The sequence below is a fragment of the Thalassophryne amazonica genome, chromosome 1 (assembly GCF_902500255.1).
Source record: "Thalassophryne amazonica chromosome 1, fThaAma1.1, whole genome shotgun sequence".
NCBI classification, from domain to species: domain Eukaryota; kingdom Metazoa; phylum Chordata; class Actinopteri; order Batrachoidiformes; family Batrachoididae; genus Thalassophryne; species Thalassophryne amazonica.
The window spans coordinates 1,125,769-1,144,829 of record NC_047103.1 but is presented as its reverse complement, the minus strand read 5'-3'; positions in this window follow the sequence as shown (position 1 = coordinate 1,144,829).

Genomic DNA, 19,061 nt, shown 5'->3' with positions numbered 1-19,061 from the left:
CACCCAAGAAGGCAACGTCAGGACGTCCTTCGAGCTGGTCTCCAGCCAGATCTTAACCAAGGTCTGTGCCTTGGACTTCAGGGACCTGTGGCTCGTGCACTCCTGGGGCTGAGTGATGCTGCTGAAAAAGTCATCTGCCCCTTCCTCTTCATTGCTGCTGCTGCCCTCCACCATGGTCTCCCTCAGGGCTGTCTCCACGGCGGTCTCCATGGCCTTCTTGACCCTGCTGACCTGGCTATAGTCGTGTTTCTCCAGCCAGAACAGATGAAACTTGGGGTGGAAGGCAGCTGCCAGCTGGCACTCCTGATCTTCTAGGAGGGGCCCAAACCTTTTTGTGATGCCTGCCAGTATTGCATCTACCAAAGGACTGCAGTATAGGAGGCCTGTGGACTTGGCCTCCTTCAGCTTCATCATGGTAGCTGCAACAGTTGGCAGAAGGCTCCCAAGATAGTCTTGATCCTCTCCCTTAATTTTGTCCAAGCCCCTGCCAACATTGGACATTACCTGGGCATACTCTTCCAGGAAGCTGACCTCAGAATCAGTGAAGCTCTGTAGCTTCAGCTGCGTCATCACCTGGTGGACAGCTCCCCTTTATGATGCAGCAGGTCATTGAGGACAACAACCGAGTCATAGGTGGAGTTCCATCTGGTACTATTGGGACTACCAACTTCCTCTTCAACTCATCCAGAATGGTGTCTGCTGACACGATGCTGTAGCACTGCTGGTTCCACAGCACCTGTGCCTTGAACAAGCCTTCCTGTAGGCAGACTTAAATTGAGCACAGGCAAGCACCTTGTCAGCATCCACGCTGGCTACCAAGTTGAAGGTGTGGGCTGCACACCTTCAACTGGAAGGTTGTGGTCCAGGCCACTGGACTCATCAAGGGCAGCCTCAACAGAGATGTACTCCACCTCATCCATGGTTCCAGCCTCGGGATCCCCCTCAATGTCCTACATGTCAGCAGGCTTAGGAATGTCTGGCAAGAGTTCAGGTTCTGTGCCAAACTGAACAAATGCCTTCACAAAGTTGCTGCCATTGTCTGTCGTGGTCCTGGTCACCTTTTCCTGCAGGTGGAACTTGTAGAGGGTATCAACCATGGCCTCAGCGAGAACATCAAAGTTGTGGTGCCCTTTGAGCCGAGAGCAGGCCAGGACCGCGTGCTGTCTGCTGCGGGTCTTGGGGTCCAGCCAGTGTGCAGTCATCCCCATGTAGGACCTGTTGTGGGCTGACCAACAGTCTGCAGTGGTCTGCACATTTTAGCTCTTTACTAACCTTTTTGACTGTTAAACCTTACTCACTTCACCACCAAAAAAAATGTTATTGGAACTGAATTTATCAGAAGATAATTGGTCCGATGATGGTTTTAAAACTTATCTGAAAAGCTAATCCAATAATGAAAACATTGTCTTTGATAATTATCTGTTATCGGATTATCTGAACTGTGCCCACCACTGGTCACCACGTTAGAATCCAAAATATGACAGACTCTGAAAAACCTTTAGTTTCAAATGAAACCTCTCAAACTTCGTTATCGGATGAAGCAGTGTTCATTTCTTCACGGTGTCAGCCTGATGTTTCTGCTTTTCCTAAAATGTGCATCACATACTGAGAAGTGCTGACAAATGCAGAGTAATAAGACGTTTACCAGAAATGCACCTGCTGACTCGAGAAGGAAAGCTGGACCTTTTGTTTTTCTATTTTTATTTTATTTTCTGACAATATAGAGGGGTGTCAAAATACAGTGGTGGGCACAGTTCAGCTAATCCGATAGCACATAATTATTGAAGCTTATTATTAGCTTTAGTTTTTCAGATACATTTTAAAACCATCATCGGACCAATTATCTTCCGCTAAATTTAGTTCCGATAACTTTCAGTCAGATAACATTCAAGTTTAACAGTCAAAAACGTTTGTAAACCCTAAAATCATACATTTTAGTCTGTTTTTTGTGTGTGTTTTTAGCAGACTGGCTGCCTGTCGCTTTCTGATGACATCATCATTAAGCACAAAGCGTGATTGGCCGCTCGATGCAGGGAGCATTGTGGGTAATGTAGTTCAGGTTCACTTTGTACGTTACAGTGACTCGTCCACTCGACACAAAAACAAAACAGACTAATTTTAACATTATTTTATTTCTTTGTGGCTGTAATTTAATCGCCAAGACTCGGTGGGGGGAGGCGCTCTCACAGCGCAGCTGTGTTACAGATGGAGGGACTTTTCTTCACGTTTAGACATTGTTTTGGATTTAAAATGTGGATAGTGTTAGTTTCAGTGGGATTCAGATGAATCCCACTGAAACTAACAGGTAAGAATTTATATTTACTACGTGTATTTTATTCTGCCAATCAAAGCATTAATAGATGTATTGTTGTGGCTGGGAGGGCCTGGCTGCCTTTTGTTTCTGTCTTCTGTCCTGTCTTTTGTTTTTCCTTCCAGGTGGCTTGCGTTTAGGACTGAGTGGCTGTGTGGCTGATTTATCAGGACCTCACCCTGATCACCTGAGGCTGATCATGTGCAGCTCGTCAGGACTCACAGCTGTGGTGCATCTACATGGATTGGAACATGGTGGCATTTAAGTCTGGAGTACACAGTGTGTATTTGCCAGAGACTCGACCTTGTGACCAGACGGGTGAGATCGTCGTCTCGAGAGCCATCTCATCATCAGTGGATGCAGAGAATGTCCAGGTTTGATGCATGGTCTGTGAAAGAGGAGGGGGTGAGGTCTCACGCTCATCAGCACACTTCCTGAGGTACGTTAGGTTTTGTGACTAACATTTGTACAGTCAGTAAATGTGGTGTCCCTCACACCTTATTATATTGAGCTGTTATGTTAGTCGTTTAATCAGCTTCCACTGCAGTTGGAGTTTGTGAACAGGGTGTTCCATGCCTGCAGGGTGGGAAGCTGATTAGTAATTAAGCCAGGAAGTGTTTGCTGTTTGTACACCTTTGAGCGGTCTCTCTGTGTGTGGAGTGTGGACTCACATGATGATTTCTTCTTTCACAGACTCGGTTTGTCGCGGCCACCTGGGGGGTGTCGGCGGGGTCCTTGGGTCCGAACTGGTTCTGGCTCTGGACCGTTAGTGCTGCTGGAAGCGCACCGCTTTCCCACCACGCCAGACCGCGCACTTATTTGTTATATCTTTTATCACATCACTGTTATGTAATTAAATTCAGTTATCCTTTGTACCGTGCTCTGCTTATTTCATACTGGGTCCTTCAAACGCTGGTCGGTTCTCCGGGCTGCATCCGACACATAACATGTATTTTGTTTTTTTAAGCTGCAGGGTTCAAAGTGTGTGAAAAAAGCAGCAGCTTTTAGCTCGTAAATGACGGTGAATCTAATACGGAGATAAATTGTGACTTCTAATACTGTGTTTTACTGCTTTTGAAAGATGATGACAGTGTTTGGGTTTTATTTTTTTATTCATTTATTTTTCGCCCGTTCTTTTTGTGTTTGTGATCCTTGAATTTACCCAGCAGCCCCTGTGGCACTTAAAGTGAAACTGGTTTATCAGAAGCCGACAGTGTAATCTGATGTGGCTGCGTCCAAAACAATACTAATAGTTATCGGTTATCTGTAATAAAGACACATTTTTAGCAGTTTATCGGTTTATCATCATATCAATCAATCAATCAATTTTATTTATATAGCGCCAAATCACAACAAACAGTTGCCCCAAGGCGCTTTATATTGTAAGGCAAGGCCATACAATAATTACGTAAAAACCCCAACGGTCAAAACGACCCCCTGTGAGCAAGCACTTGGCTACAGTGGGAAGGAAAAACTCCCTTTTAACAGGAAGAAACCTCCAGCAGAACCAGGCTCAGGGAGGGGCAGTCTTCTGCTGGGACTGGTTGGGGCTGAGGGAGAGAACCAGGAAAAAGACATGCTGTGGAGGGGAGCAGAGATAAATCACTAATGATTAAATGCAGAGTGGTGCATACAGAGCAAAAAGAGAAAGAAACACTCAGTGCATCATGGGAACCCCCCAGCAGTCTAAGTCTATAGCAGCATAACTAAGGGATGGTTCAGGGTCACCTGATCCAGCCCTAACTATAAGCTTTAGCAAAAAGGAAAGTTTTAAGCCTAATCTTAAAAGTAGAGAGGGTGTCTGTCTCCCTGATCTGAATTGGGAGCTGGTTCCACAGGAGAGGAGCCTGAAAGCTGAAGGCTCTGCCTCCCATTCTACTCTTACAAACCCTAGGAACTACAAGTAAGCCTGCAGTCTGAGAGCGAAGCGCTCTATTGGGGTGATATGGTACTATGAGGTCCCTAAGATAAGATGGGACCTGATTATTCAAAACCTTATAAGTAAGAAGAAGAATTTTAAATTCTATTCTAGAATTAACAGGAAGCCAATGAAGAGAGGCCAATATGGGTGAGATATGCTCTCTCCTTCTAGTCCCCGTTAGTACTCTAGCTGCAGCATTTTGAATTAACTGAAGGCTTTTCAGGGAACTTTTAGGACAACCTGATAATAATGAATTACAATAGTCCAGCCTAGAGGAAATAAATGCATGAATTAGTTTTTCAGCATCACTCTGAGACAAGACCTTTCTAATTTTAGAGATATTGCGTAAATGCAAAAAAGCAGTCCTACATATTTGTTTAATATGGGCTTTGAATGACATATCCTGATCAAAAATGACTCCAAGATTTCTCACAGTATTACTAGAGGTCAGGGTAATGCCATCCAGAGTAAGGATCTGGTTAGACACCATGCTTCTAAGATTTGTGGGGCCAAGTACAATAACTTCAGTTTTATCTGAGTTTAAAAGCGGGAAATTAGAGGTCATCCATCTCCTTATGTCTGTAAGACAATCCTGCAGTTTAGCTAATTGGTGTGTGTCCTCTGGCTTCATGGATAGATAAAGCTGGGTATCATCTGCGTAACAATGAAAATTTAAGCAATGCCGTCTAATAATACTGCCTAAGGGAAGCATGTATAAAGTGAATAAAATTGGTCCTAGCACAGAACCTTGTGGAACTCCATAATTAACCTTAGTCTGTGAAGAAGATTCCCCATTTACATGAACAAATTGTAATCTATTAGACAAATATGATTCAAACCACTGCAGCGCAGTGCCTTTAATACCTATGGCATGCTCTAATCTCTGTAATAAAATTTTGTGGTCAACAGTATCAAAAGCAGCACTGATGTCTATCAGAACAAGCACAGAGATGAGTCCACTGTCTGAGGCCATAAGAAGATCATTTGTAACCTTCACTAATGCTGTTTCTGTACTATGATGAATTCTAAAACCTGACTGAAACTCATAAAAGATAACTTTTCAGTTATCTGATTAATGGTTATCAAAGCTAACTTTTTGGTTAGCTGTGCCCACCACTGTCAAAATCTGAATCACAAAGACAAGGTGAGATTTTCACACTCTGAAGTGAATGCCCCCAGCCTGGTGATATTGTGATTTGGGAATTCAAACTTTTCAAATTGAAAACTATGCAGAGGAAAAGTGTAAAAAAGTCTGGAATTGCCCACATTTCTGGAATTGAAGATGGCGCCGGCATGCTTGGCACGCCGTCTTGTACTGGCGATAGTTGTATGTTTTTTAATCATACTGTGTTTGATGACAAGGTTCATTGACTCTCTGCTGAGCTATAACCGCTATGAGCTTTTGAAAATAAAATCTGCGGTGGATTCGGTGGAGGCATATCGTAATAGTGGAATTTTTCCCCTCTACTGGCTAATGTTCCTGTGTACCTGTCGCGCACCCGCATCTTACCTGTCAAACGAAAGAAGAGACGTCAAGGGAAGCGTGGGGGTACTCTTGTCAAGCTGAAGCTTTGGCTGACACATTCTGCAGATTTGTACAATATCCCCATTGAATATATGGACTGTTTTCGTCGTTTCACGTCGCGCCGCGCCTTGAACTTTTCTGGCACCTGGCTGGTTCCTGTGGTTCCTCCGCTTGATGTGGAGCCCTGGACGCTACGTACCACCAAGCCACGTCGAGCTGAAGTCTCTCCAGGCATAAACCACGCCAACCTCCAAGGCCTTAGCCAGGTAGCTTCAGAGGCTAATACCCAGATTATCAACTGTGCGCTAGTTAATGCGCGTTCCGTGATGAACAAGACTTTCATTTTGCAGGATTTTTTCTCCACACACTTTTTGGATGTATTGTTTGTGACTGAGACTTGGATCTCTGCAGGTGAATCCTCAGCTTTTGTTGACCTGGTTCCTTCGAACTGCTCATTCATTAATGTTCCAAGAAGCAGTGGTCGGGGTGGTGGCATTGCTACTATTTTCAGAGAAAGTATGGCATATAAAAGTATTGTGCCTGGATGTTTTTCGTTATTTGAATTATGCAGCTTTGAACTGGGACACCGCAATCCTGTGTTGTGCGCACTTATCTATCAAAAATCTATCAAAATATGGTCAGGTCTGAAAAGGCAAAATACTTTTCCAATCTAATTTCTGATAACTGGGACAAACCTTGTATTCTTTTTAAAACTATTGGATCTTTGTTAAACCCTGGCCAATCCATCACTTTGGAAGCAACTCAAGTTGTTTGTAATCGCTTTTTAAATTTCTTTTGTGATAAGGTCGCCAGTATTAGGGCTGGGATGACTGTCACTTCGGCCAGTTCAATCATGGCTCACACCTGTTCTGCTGTGTTAGACCGGTTTGAACCTGTGTTATTTTCAGATTTATCAAATATTGTTAAAAATCTCAAACCTTCATTTTGTCCCTCAGACTGTATCCCCCCACGACTCTTTAAAGAGGTCTGGGAAACTATCGGCCCTGATGTTGTTGTTTTGGTCAACAGCAGCCTTATGTCAGGAAAAGTTCCTGCATTTTGTAAGCAGGCTGTAGTTGAGCCTCTTTTAAAGAAAGCGAGTCTTGATAACTCTGTTATCTCTAATTATAGGCCCATATCTAAGCTTCCTTTTATTTCAATGATTTTGGAAAAAGCTGTTCTTGTACAACTACAAGAGTTTTTAGAAACAAACAACATTTTAGACAGTTTTCAGTCAGGTTATAAATTATTTCACGGAACGGAGTCTGCACTTTTAAAGGTTTTTAATGACCTGTTTTTAATCACTGATTCTGCCGTTTTGGTGCTTTTAGACTTGACTGCTGCCTTCGACACAGTTGACCATGCAGCTCTTTTATCTCTTCTTGAGAACTGTGTGGGTGTCAGCAGGACAGCCTTGGACTGGTTCCATTCTTACCATACAGGCCATTCATTTACTGTCAGGCTGGGGGAGTCCACCTCGTCTTCTGTTCCTCTGAACTGTGGAGTCCCCCAGGGTTCTATTCTTGGGCCTTCTTCCATTAGGTCAGGTGTTTAGAAAACATGGCAGATGATACTCAAATTTACTTGCCTATTACAAAGAACTCTAGCAGCCCCCTGACACCCTTGCTTGTGTGCCTGGAAGACATCAAGGCTTGGTTGGCTCAAAATTTTCTTAGCTTAAATGAGAACAAAACCGAGGTGATTGTGTTTGGGCCCAGTGTTGGTTCCACAGCTCGATTAGACCTGGGCCCTCTCAGTCAACACATGAAGCCCACAGCCACCAACCTTGGCGTCATTATGGACTCTGATCTTAAACTGGACAGGCAGGTCAAGGCGGCTGTTAAATCCAGCTTTTATCAGCTTCGTCTTTTAACCAAAATTAAATCAATTTTATCCTTTTCTGACTTGGAGCGCGTCATGCATGCTTTTATTTCTTCACGCCTGGACTACTACAATTCACATTTTTTTGGAATTAATCAAAATACACTTCACAGATTACAGTTAGTCCAGAACGCTGCTGCACGCCTCTTAATGGGGAGCAAAAAACATGAACATATTACACCCATTCTTGCGTCTTTGCGCTGGCTCCCTGTTAATTTTAGAATTGATTTTAAAATGTTATTTGTTTTTAAAGTTTTAAATGGACTGGCCCCACAATATATTGTAGACCTCCTCCAAATTTACTCCCCAGCACGTGCTCTGAGGTCTGAGGGCCAGCTCCAGCTTGTGGTGCCTAGGACGAGACTTAAGACCAGGGGGGACAGGGCCTTCTCTGTGGCTGGGCCCAGACTCTGGAATGCTCTGCCTCTCCACGTTCGAACAGCCCCCACAGTGGAGTGTTTTATGTCTCGTCTGAAGACCCACTTTTATTCTCTGGCTTTTAGCTCTGCATGAGTTGTATGGTCCTCTGTTGTCTTTGGCCTAGTGTTTTATTTATTTATTGTTTTATTGTTTTTATGTTTATTTATTTATTAGTATCTGAGTGGGTTTATTGTTTTGTATAGTTGTATAATCATTTTTATGTGCGGCACTTTGGAAACTGTTCTGTTGTTTAAATGTGCTATATAAATAAAGTGGATTGGATTGGACATTTTAAACTGTCTTTCTGTACATTATTTTTTTTCTTTCAAATAAGTTTATTGCACATTGGTTACATACAGTGTGTCAACAAAACACAAGCATTTTAGATTAATTTAACTAATTAACAATTAAGCACGACCAGGACAGAACCCACATTGTTCCTCTTCAATCCGAGGTTCGACTATCGGTCGAACACTCCTTTACAGCACCCTGGAGTAGACTTTACCAGGGAGGATGAGTAGTGTGATGCCCCTGTAATTGGCACACACTCTCTGGTCCCCTTTTTAAATATGGGGACCACCACCCCAGTTTGCCACTCCTTAGGCACTGTCCCAGACCTCAACGCAATGTTGGAGAGATGTCTCATCTAAGACAATCCCTCCACACCCAGAGCCTTCAGTATTTCTGGACGGATCTCATTAACCTCCGGGGCCTTGCCACTGCGGAGTTGTTTGACTACCTCAGTGACTTCCACCAGGGAAATTGATGAAAATCCTCCATCAGCTTCCAGCTCTGCCCCTACTATAGAGGGCGCTCCGGTCTGATGCAGGAGTTCCTCAAAGTGTTCCTTCCAGCGCTGGATTACATCCTCAGTTGAGGTCAACAGAGTCCCATCCTTACTGTAGACAGCTTGTATGGTTCCCTGTTTTCCCCTCCTGAGGTGCCTCATGGTCCACCATAAGCACCTTGGTACCGACTGAAAGTCCTTCTCTATGGTTACTCCGAACTCCTTCCACACCCGCTGCTTTGCCTCCCTAACAGCAGAGGTTGCTGCCCTTCGGGCCTGTCGGTGCCTTGCAACTGCATCTGGAGTCCTCTCAGATAACAAGGACTCCTTCTTCGTTCGGCATCGACTCCTTCGGTGCTCGGCAGTAAGTTGGACTCGTTTCTGGTGGAGGTTGGCCTCCGCCAGGGCTGTGCCTTGTCACCAATCTTGTTTGTGATATTCATGGACAGGATATCGAAGTGTTGTTGAGGGGAGGAGGTTTTCCAATTTGGTGGGCTCAGGGTCTCATCACTGCTTTTTGCAGATGATGTGGTCCTGTTGGTTTCAATGGCCGGTGACCTCCAACACTCACTGAATCGGTTCGCAGCCGAGTGTGAAGCGGCTGGGATGAGGATCAGCACCTCTAAATCTGAGGCCATGATTCTCAGCAGGAAACTGATGGATTGCCTATTCCGGGTTGGGAATATGGCCTTGCCCCAAGTGAAGGAGTTCAAGTACCTCGGGGTCTTATTCACGAGTGAGAGGACGATGGAGCATGAGATTGGCCGGAGAATCAGTGCAGCAGGGGCGGTATTGCATTCACTCTACCGTATTGTTGTGACAAAAAGGGAGCTGAACCAAAAGGTGAAGCTCTTGATTTACTGGTCAATCTTTGTTCCTACTCTCACCTATGGCCATGAGTATTGGGTCATGACCGAAAAAACTACATCACTGGTACAAGCAGCCAAAATGGGCTTCCTCAGGAGGGTGGCTGGTGTCTCCCTTAGAGATAGGGTGAGAAGTTCAGTCATCCGTGGGGAGCTCGGAGTAGAGTCGCTGCTCTGTCGTGTTGAAAGGAGCCAGCTGAGGTGGTTCAGGCATCTGGTAAGGATGCCTCCTGGGCGCCTCCCAAGGGAGGTGTTCCAGGCATGTCCATCTGGGAGGACACCCTGGGGAAGACCCAGGACTAGGTGGAGAGATTATATCTCCACACTGGCCTGGCAACACCTCGGGATCCCCTAGTCAGAGGTGGTCAATGTGGCATGAGAAAGGAAAGTCTGGGGTCCCCTGCTGGAGCAGTTGCCCCCGTGACCCGAACCCGGAAAAGCGGTTGATAAGATGAGATAATTCAGCACAGAATCAGACCAGAAACAGAACTAGAAAATTTTCATTTCTGTCTTAGGGCTTCAGGACACAAGGTCGGATAGCACCCCGAGTGGAAGTGTTATGCATGGTGATAGTTCCCAACAGCACCGCTATACTAAAAATGTCTGGGGAGAACCCTGTAGAGGATGCATATTAAAGAAAAAAGAATTGTGATACCACATATTGAAAAGGCTCTCTGAAAAGGCAAACAGACACAAGTATGACATACATAAAACATAAATTACACCTGTGTATACTGAGTGAGTGTAACGAGTGTAAGTGAGTTAAGGTGCGCGTGTAGTTTAAAGAGAGACTGTGCGTGCAGTGGGAGTGTGTTTAAATTATCCATCTTCTTAACTCTGCGCACATCCTCAGAAGAACCAAGGGGTTGTGGATGGATTCCGATACAGCTGACCATCTATATACAGTTTATCTACAACCAAGTACGCACGTTCATTATTCTGCCTGTGCTGTTTCATGATCGGGTAAAGAATCTTTCTGCGGTCATTGGTTTCTTTTGGAAACTGGTCGTTTATTCCAAAGTTGGTCCCTCTGAGCTCTCTGGCTTTGGTTTTCATGAGGTCTTTATGTTTGTAATGTTCCAGTTTGGCGATGATGGGCCGAGGTCTTCTGCTGTTGGGTCCACCGAGTCTGTGCACATGATGGAAAATGATGTTGTCAACAGTAGCACAAGGAAATTTGAGCTTAGAAAACATGAAGTCTTTTAAGAGGGTTTCTGGATTGTCTGAGGCGGGTTTTCTGGTATCCCTGAGAAAATTAAGTTGTCACACATGCTCCTAGACTGAATATCCAGTATTATTTCATTTGTCTTCTTGTTTTCTTTGGTTAGCGTGTCTGTTTTTTTGGTTAATAACTCCACCGATGCTTTGACTGATTTATTTTCAGACTTCAGCCATTCTGTTTTTTCATATGCAAAATTGCAGCTCACCTGAATGTCTTTAATCTCCATGTGTAACACCATGAGCAAATCCAGCTTTGTGTTGATAGAACAGAGCACACTTTCCTCTACCTCCGTTGTCTGGAGATCCTCCATGTCTCTAAAGGAGTCCTTTTTCTTACGTTTACACGGGTTGTTGTTGTCTTTGTGTATCGGAGAAGCCATGCCTGAGCAGCAGGCCTGTAGTACTGATCAATGTAGTTTTCTAAATCTGTGATGCAATCCACCGTTGTCAGTTCCGGATATCCACGTCCGCCAAGAGCTGTTGTCATTAAGGCTTTCTTTCATTGTTATGTTTGTTACGCAGATGATACTCAGCTTTATCTATCCATGAAGCCAGAGGACACACACCAATTAGCTAAACTGCAGGATTGTCTTACAGACATAAAGACATGGATGACCTCTAATTTCCTGCTTTTAAACGGAGCGGAGGATTAGCAGCAATCTTCCATTCCAGCTTATTAATTAATCAAAAACCCAGACAGAGCTTTAATTCATTTGAAAGCTTGTCTCTTAGTCTTGTCCATCCAAATTGGAAGTCCCAAAAACCAGTTTTATTTGTTATTATCTATCGTCCACCTGGTCGTTACTGTGAGTTTCTCTGTGAATTTTCAGACCTTTTGTCTGACTTAGTGCTTAGCTCAGATAAGATAATTATAGTGGGCGATTTTAACATCCACACAGATGCTGAGAATGACAGCCTCAACACTGCATTTAATCTATTATTAGACTCTATTGGCTTTGCTCAAAAAGTAAATGAGTCCACCCACCACTTTAATCATATCTTAGATCTTGTTCTGACTTATGGTATGGAAATAGAAGACTTAACAGTATTCCCTGAAAACTCCCTTCTGTCTGATCATTTCTTAATAACATTTACATTTACTCTGATGGACTACCCAGCAGTGGGGAATAAGTTTCATTACACTAGAAGTCTTTCAGAAAGCGCTGTAACTAGGTTTAAGGATATGATTCCTTCTTTATGTTCTCTAATGCCATATACCAACACAGAGCAGAGTAGCTACCTAAACTCTGTAAGTGAGATAGAGTATGTCGTCAATAGTTTTACATCCTCATTGAAGACAACTTTGGATGCTGTAGCTCCTCTAAAAAAGAGAGCTTTAAATCAGAAGTGCCTGACTCCGTGGTATAACTCACAAACTCATAGCTTAAAGCAGATAACCCGTAAGTTGGAGAGGAAATGGCGTCTCACTAATTTAGAAGATCTTCACTTAGCCTGGAAAAAGAGTCTGTTGCTCTATAAAAAAGCCCTCCATAAAGCTAGGACATCTTTCTACTCATCACTAATTGAAGAAAATAAGAACAACCCCAGGTTTCTTTTCAGCACTGTAGCCAGGCTGACAAAGAGTCAGAGCTCTATTGAGCTGAGTATTCCTTTAACTTTAACTAGTAATGACTTCATGACTTTCTTTGCTAACAAAATTTTAACTATTAGAGAAAAAATGACTCATAACCATCCCAAAGACGTATCGTTATCTTTGGCTGCTTTCAGTGATGCCGGTATTTGGTTAGACTCTTTCTCTCCGATTGTTCTGTCTGAGTTATTTTCATTAGTTACTTCATCCAAACCATCAACATGTTTATTAGACCCCATTCCTACCAGGCTGCTCAAGGAAGCCCTACCATTATTTAATGCTTCGATCTTAAATATGATCAATCTATCTTTGTTAGTTGGCTATGTACCACAGGCTTTTAAGGTGGCAGTAATTAAACCATTACTTAAAAAGCCATCACTTGACCCAGCTATCTTAGCTAATTATAGGCCAATCTCCAACCTTCCTTTTCTCTCAAAAATTCTTGAAAGGGTAGTTGTAAAACAGCTAACTGATCATCTGCAGAGGAATGGTCTATTTGAAGAGTTTCAGTCAGGTTTTAGAATTCATCATAGTACAGAAACAGCATTAGTGAAGGTTACAAATGATCTTCTTATGGCCTCGGACAGTGGACTCATCTCTGTGCTTGTTCTGTTAGACCTCAGTGCTGCTTTTGATACTGTTGACCATAAAATTTTATTACAGAGATTAGAGCATGCCATAGGTATTAAAGGCACTGCGCTGCGGTGGTTTGAATCATATTTGTCTAATAGATTACAATTTGTTCATGTAAATGGGGAATCTTCTTCACAGACTAAAGTTAATTATGGAGTTCCACAAGGTTCTGTGCTAGGACCAATTTTATTTACTTTATACATGCTTCCCTTAGGCAGTATTATTAGACGGTATTGCTTAAATTTTCATTGTTACGCAGATGATACCCAGCTTTATCTATCCATGAAGCCAGAGGACACACACCAATTAGCTAAACTGCAGGATTGTCTTACAGACATAAAGACATGGATGACCTCTAATTTCCTGCTTTTAAACTCAGATAAAACTGAAGTTATTGTACTTGGCCCCACAAATCTTAGAAACATGGTGTCTAACCAGATCCTTACTCTGGATGGCATTACCCTGACCTCTAGTAATACTGTGAGAAATCTTGGAGTCATTTTTGATCAGGATATGTCATTCAAAGCGCATATTAAACAAATATGTAGGACTGCTTTTTTGCATTTACGCAATATCTCTAAAATCAGAAAGGTCTTGTCTCAGAGTGATGCTGAAAAACTAATTCATGCATTTATTTCCTCTAGGCTGGACTATTGTAATTCATTATTATCAGGTTGTCCTAAAAGTTCCCTAAAAAGCCTTCAGTTAATTCAAAATGCTGCAGCTAGAGTACTGACGGGGACTAGAAGGAGAGAGCATATCTCACCCATATTGGCCTCTCTTCATTGGCTTCCTGTTAATTCTAGAATAGAATTTAAAATTCTTCTTCTTACTTATAAGGTTTTGAATAATCAGGTCCCGTCTTATCTTAGGGACCTCGTAGTACCATATCACCCCAATAGAGCGCTTCGCTCTCAGACTGCAGGCTTACTTGTAGTTCCTAGGGTTTGTAAGAGTAGAATGGGAGGCAGAGCCTTCAGCTTTCAGGCTCCTCTCCTGTGGAACCAGCTCCCAATTCAGATCAGGGAGACAGACACCCTCTCTACTTTTAAGATTAGGCTTAAAACTTTCCTTTTTGCTAAAGCTTATAGTTAGGGCTGGATCAGGTGACCCTGAACCATCCCTTAGTTATGCTGCTATAGACGTAGACTGCTGGGGGGTTCCCATGATGCACTGTTTCTTTCTCTTTTTGCTCTGTATGCACCACTCTGCATTTAATCATTAGTGATTGATCTCTGCTCCCCTCCACAGCATGTCTTTTTCTTGGTTCTCTCCCTCAGCCCCAACCAGTCCCAGCAGAAGACTGCCCCTCCCTGAGCCTGGTTCTGCTGGAGGTTTCTTCCTGTTAAAAGGGAGTTTTTCCTTCCCACTGTAGCCAAGTGCTTGCTCACAGGGGGTCATTTTGACCGTTGGGGTTTTACATAATTATTGTATGGCCTTGCCTTACAATATAAAGCGCCTTGGGGCAACTGTTTGTTGTGATTTGGCGCTATATAAAAAAATTGATTGATTGATTGATTGATAGTAATACTGTGAGAAATCTTGGAGTCATTTTTGATCAGGATATGTCGTTCAAAGCGCATATTAAACAAATATGTAGGACTGCTTTTTTGCATTTACGCAATATCTCTAAAATCAGAAAAGTCTTGTCTCAGAGTGATGCTGAAAAACTAATTCATGCATTTATTTCCTCTAGGCTGGACTATTGTAATTCATTATTATCAGGTTGTCCTAAAAGTTCCCTAAAAAGCCTTCAGTTAATTCAAAATGCTGCAGCTAGAGTACTGACGGGGACTAGAAGGAGAGAGCATATCTCACCCATATTGGCCTCTCTTCATTGGCTTCCTGTTAATTCTAGAATAGAATTTAAAATTCTTCTTCTTACTTATAAGGTTTTGAATAATCAGGTCCCATCTTATCTTAGGGACCTCGTAGTACCATATCACCCCAATAGAGCGCTTCGCTCTCAGACTGCAGGCTTACTTGTAGTTCCTAGGGTTTGTAAGAGTAGAATGGGAGGCAGAGCCTTCAGCTTTCAGGCTCCTCTCCTGTGGAACCAGCTCCCAATTCAGATCAGGGAGACAGACACCCTCTCTACTTTTAAGATTAGGCTTAAAACTTTCCTTTTTGCTAAAGCTTATAGTTAGGGCTGGATCAGGTGACCCTGAACCATCCCTTAGTTATGCTGCTATAGACTTAGACTGCTGGGGGGTTCCCATGATGCACTGTTTCTTTCTCTTTTTGCTCTGTATGCACCACTCTGCATTTAATCATTAGTGATCGATCTCTGCTCCCCTCCACAGCATGTCTTTTTCCTGGTTCTCTCACTCAGCCCCAACCAGTCCCAGCAGAAGACTGCCCCTCCCTGAGCCTGGTTCTGCTGGAGGTTTCTTCCTGTTAAAAGGGAGTTTTTCCTTCCCACTGTAGCCAAGTGCTTGCTCACAGGGGGTCATTTTGACCGTTGGGGTTTTACATAATTATTGTATGGCCTTGCCTTACAATATAAAGCGCCTTGGGGCAACTGTTTGTTGTGATTTGGCGCTATATAAAAAAATTGATTGATTGATTGATTGATTAAACTCAGATAAAACTGAAGTTATTGTACTTGGCCCCACAAATCTTAGAAACATGGTGTCTAACCAAATCCTTACTCTGGATGGCATTACCCTGACCTCTAGTAATACTGTGAGAAATCTTGGAGTCATTTTTGATCAGGATATGTCATTCAAAGCGCATATTAAACAAATATGCAGGACTGCTTTTTTGCATTTACGCAATATCTCTAAAATCAGAAAGGTCTTGTCTCAGAGTGATGCTGAAAAACTAATTCATGCATTTATTTCCTCTAGGCTGGACTATTGTAATTCATTATTATCAGGTTGTCCTAAAAGTTCCCTAAAAAGCCTTCAGTTAATTCAAAATGCTGCAGCTAGAGTACTGACGGGGACTAGAAGGAGAGAGCATATCTCACCCATATTGGCCTCTCTTCATTGTCTTCCTGTTAATTCTAGAATAGAATTTAAAATTCTTCTTCTTACTTATAAGGTTTTGAATAATCAGGTCCCATCTTATCTTAGGGACCTCGTAGTACCATATCACCCCAATAGAGCGCTTCGCTCTCAGACTGCAGGCTTACTTGTAGTTCCTAGGGTTTGTAAGAGTAGAATGGGAGGCAGAGCCTTCAGCTTTCAGGCTCCTCTCCTGTGGAACCAGCTCCCAATTCAGATCAGGGAGACAGACACCCTCTCTACTTTTAAGATTAGGCTTAAAACTTTCCTTTTTGCTAAAGCTTATAGTTAGGGCTGGACCAGGTGACCCTGAACCATCCCTTAGTTATGCTGCTATAGACGTAGACTGCTGGGGGGTTCCCATGATGCACTGTTTCTTTCTCTTTTTGCTCTGTATGCACCACTCTGCATTTAATCATTAGTGATCGATCTCTGCTCCCCTCCACAGCATGTCTTTTTCCTGGTTCTCTCCCTCAGCCCCAACCAGTCCCAGCAGAAGACTGCCCCTCCCTGAGCCTGGTTCTGCTGGAGGTTTCTTCCTGTTAAAAGGGAGTTTTTCCTTCCCACTGTAGCCAAGTGCTTGCTCACAGGGGGTCGTTTTGACCGTTGGGGTTTTACATAATTATTGTATGGCTTTGCCTTACAACATAAAGCGCCTTGGGGCAACTGTTTGTTGTGATTTGGCGCTATATAAAAAAATTGATTGATTGATTGATATATCCTTTAAGTCCTTTGTTCAGACCCTCCCAGCCTATATTAAAGACTCAACAGATTTTATTGAGTGTTCTAATATTACAAATTTGATGGGGAACACATATTTACTCAGTTTGGACATAACTAGTCTGTATACTAATATACCTCATGAGGGAGGTTTGGAGGCCTTAGGGTTCTGTCTACAGAGCCGGAGTGATACCTCCTACCATCCTCATCAACTGGTGTTGGACTTTGCTAAATTTGTTATGAAATGTAACTATTTTGCCTTTGACAATGACTTTTACCTCCAAGTTCCTGGGACTAGCATGGGCACTATTTGTGCACCCAGCTATGCCAATCTGTATGTGGGGTTCTTTGAAAATAAGTTTGTATTTAACCCTATCCACAATAAGTATCTGCCCAATATAATCAAATGGTTTAGGTACATTGATGATATTTTTTGTATTTTTCAGGGCAGTGTGGAGGAGCTGGACATTTTTAGTAAGTTGTTAAATAGTTTTAGCTCCAACCTCAAGTTTACAGCACAATACAGCCCTGACCAAGTAAGTTTCTTGGATATGTGGGTTAAAAAAGGTGAAGATACAATTATCACCTCACTATATCGCAAAGAAACAGATAAAAATACATTACTGCTTGCCACCAGTTTTCACCCCACTCCCCTTAAGAAAGGCTTACCTATAAGTCAATTCTACCGTCTCAGAAGAATCTGTCACTCCACTGATGATTTTACTGAACAACCCACTGACATGAGGGAGAGATTTCTGCAACGTGGATATCCAGTGTCTTTGGTTGATGATGCATATGAGCGGGTTCTACATAGGTCCCGTGTAGATCTATTAAAGAAAAGCACCAAGAAACATAAGAACTTTTCTGTGACCTGCATCACATAATATTCCACCCATGCACACACTATTTAATCAATTTTTTTTAAAGCATTGGCACGTTTTAAAATCTGATCCAGAAATCTCATCAATCTTTAAGGACCCTCCACTCTTTGTTTATAAACGTGGAAAAAATCTTAAAGATTATTTGGTACGAACCAATTATACAACCAAATCTAAAATGTCCTCTCAGACTTTACTTCATCCTCTTCCAAATGGAAATCACCGTTGTGGGAACTGTGCTCAGTGTAACAATACTATCAAAACTGATCACTTTTTACATCCTCACACTGGAAAAAAGTTCCCAATTAAAAGTATAATTACATGTGCATCTACTCATGTCATTTACTTGCTTAGATGCCCTTGTGGCCTAGTTTATGTAGGAAAGACCACCAGGCGGAATGACAGAGACTACCCTGTAGCGGTACACTTCAATGACCACAAACATGATATAAGTGCCCTACGGTTCTATGGCACTGAGCGGGTGCCCCCTCCAGCTAGAGGAGGGGATCATGATCGACTGCTCAAACAGAGGGAGGCATTTTGGATTCATACCCTCCAAACCTTGACTCCGAAAGGCCTAAATAATGATTTTAATCTGAGCATTTTTCTGTAAATAATGTATTAACTTTGTCCTGATGTGATATTATTGAATGTTATTTATATGCAGATATGTATATTTGTGCACCAGTTTTATAGCCTGGTAACTTATATACAGTATCATTATGTATCCAAACACTCTTCTTTTTATTTTATAATTATGTCTGTACTTGTTCTGTACTTTGACTTTTTCATGGATATTTGTATTTTGGTGCACTGTGCATTTAACTGGCACCCTTGGGTGCTAGCCCCACCCTTTTTAAGATGGCTACCTGGAGCTCAGTCTTCATTTGCCTGATGAAGGCCACAATGCCGAAATGTTGGTGACACAGTCCTGAATAAATTTTTCTACAGCAAGTAAGACGGAGTGCGGAACCTTTTCATTTTCACGTTTAGCTGGGCTTGTCCCTTATCTCCTACGCACCCGTTTCAGGAGTCTGATATGCGAAGTTTTCTCTCTCACACACATTTATTCAAAACACACAGCAAACTATAATAACTGTTTAGACACTTTATAAAGGTAATTTGAGGTCTTGTGTGAAAGACTGTACAACAAAAAGGTTCAAACAATAAACACAAATGCACATTTTGAACAATATATACAAAATGGTCTATGCGTTTTGTTGTCCATTGATATGGTAAACAGTGCTTTACGCCGAGAAAGCAACAGAGTTATCCAGTAACATTCACATGCAAACTAGT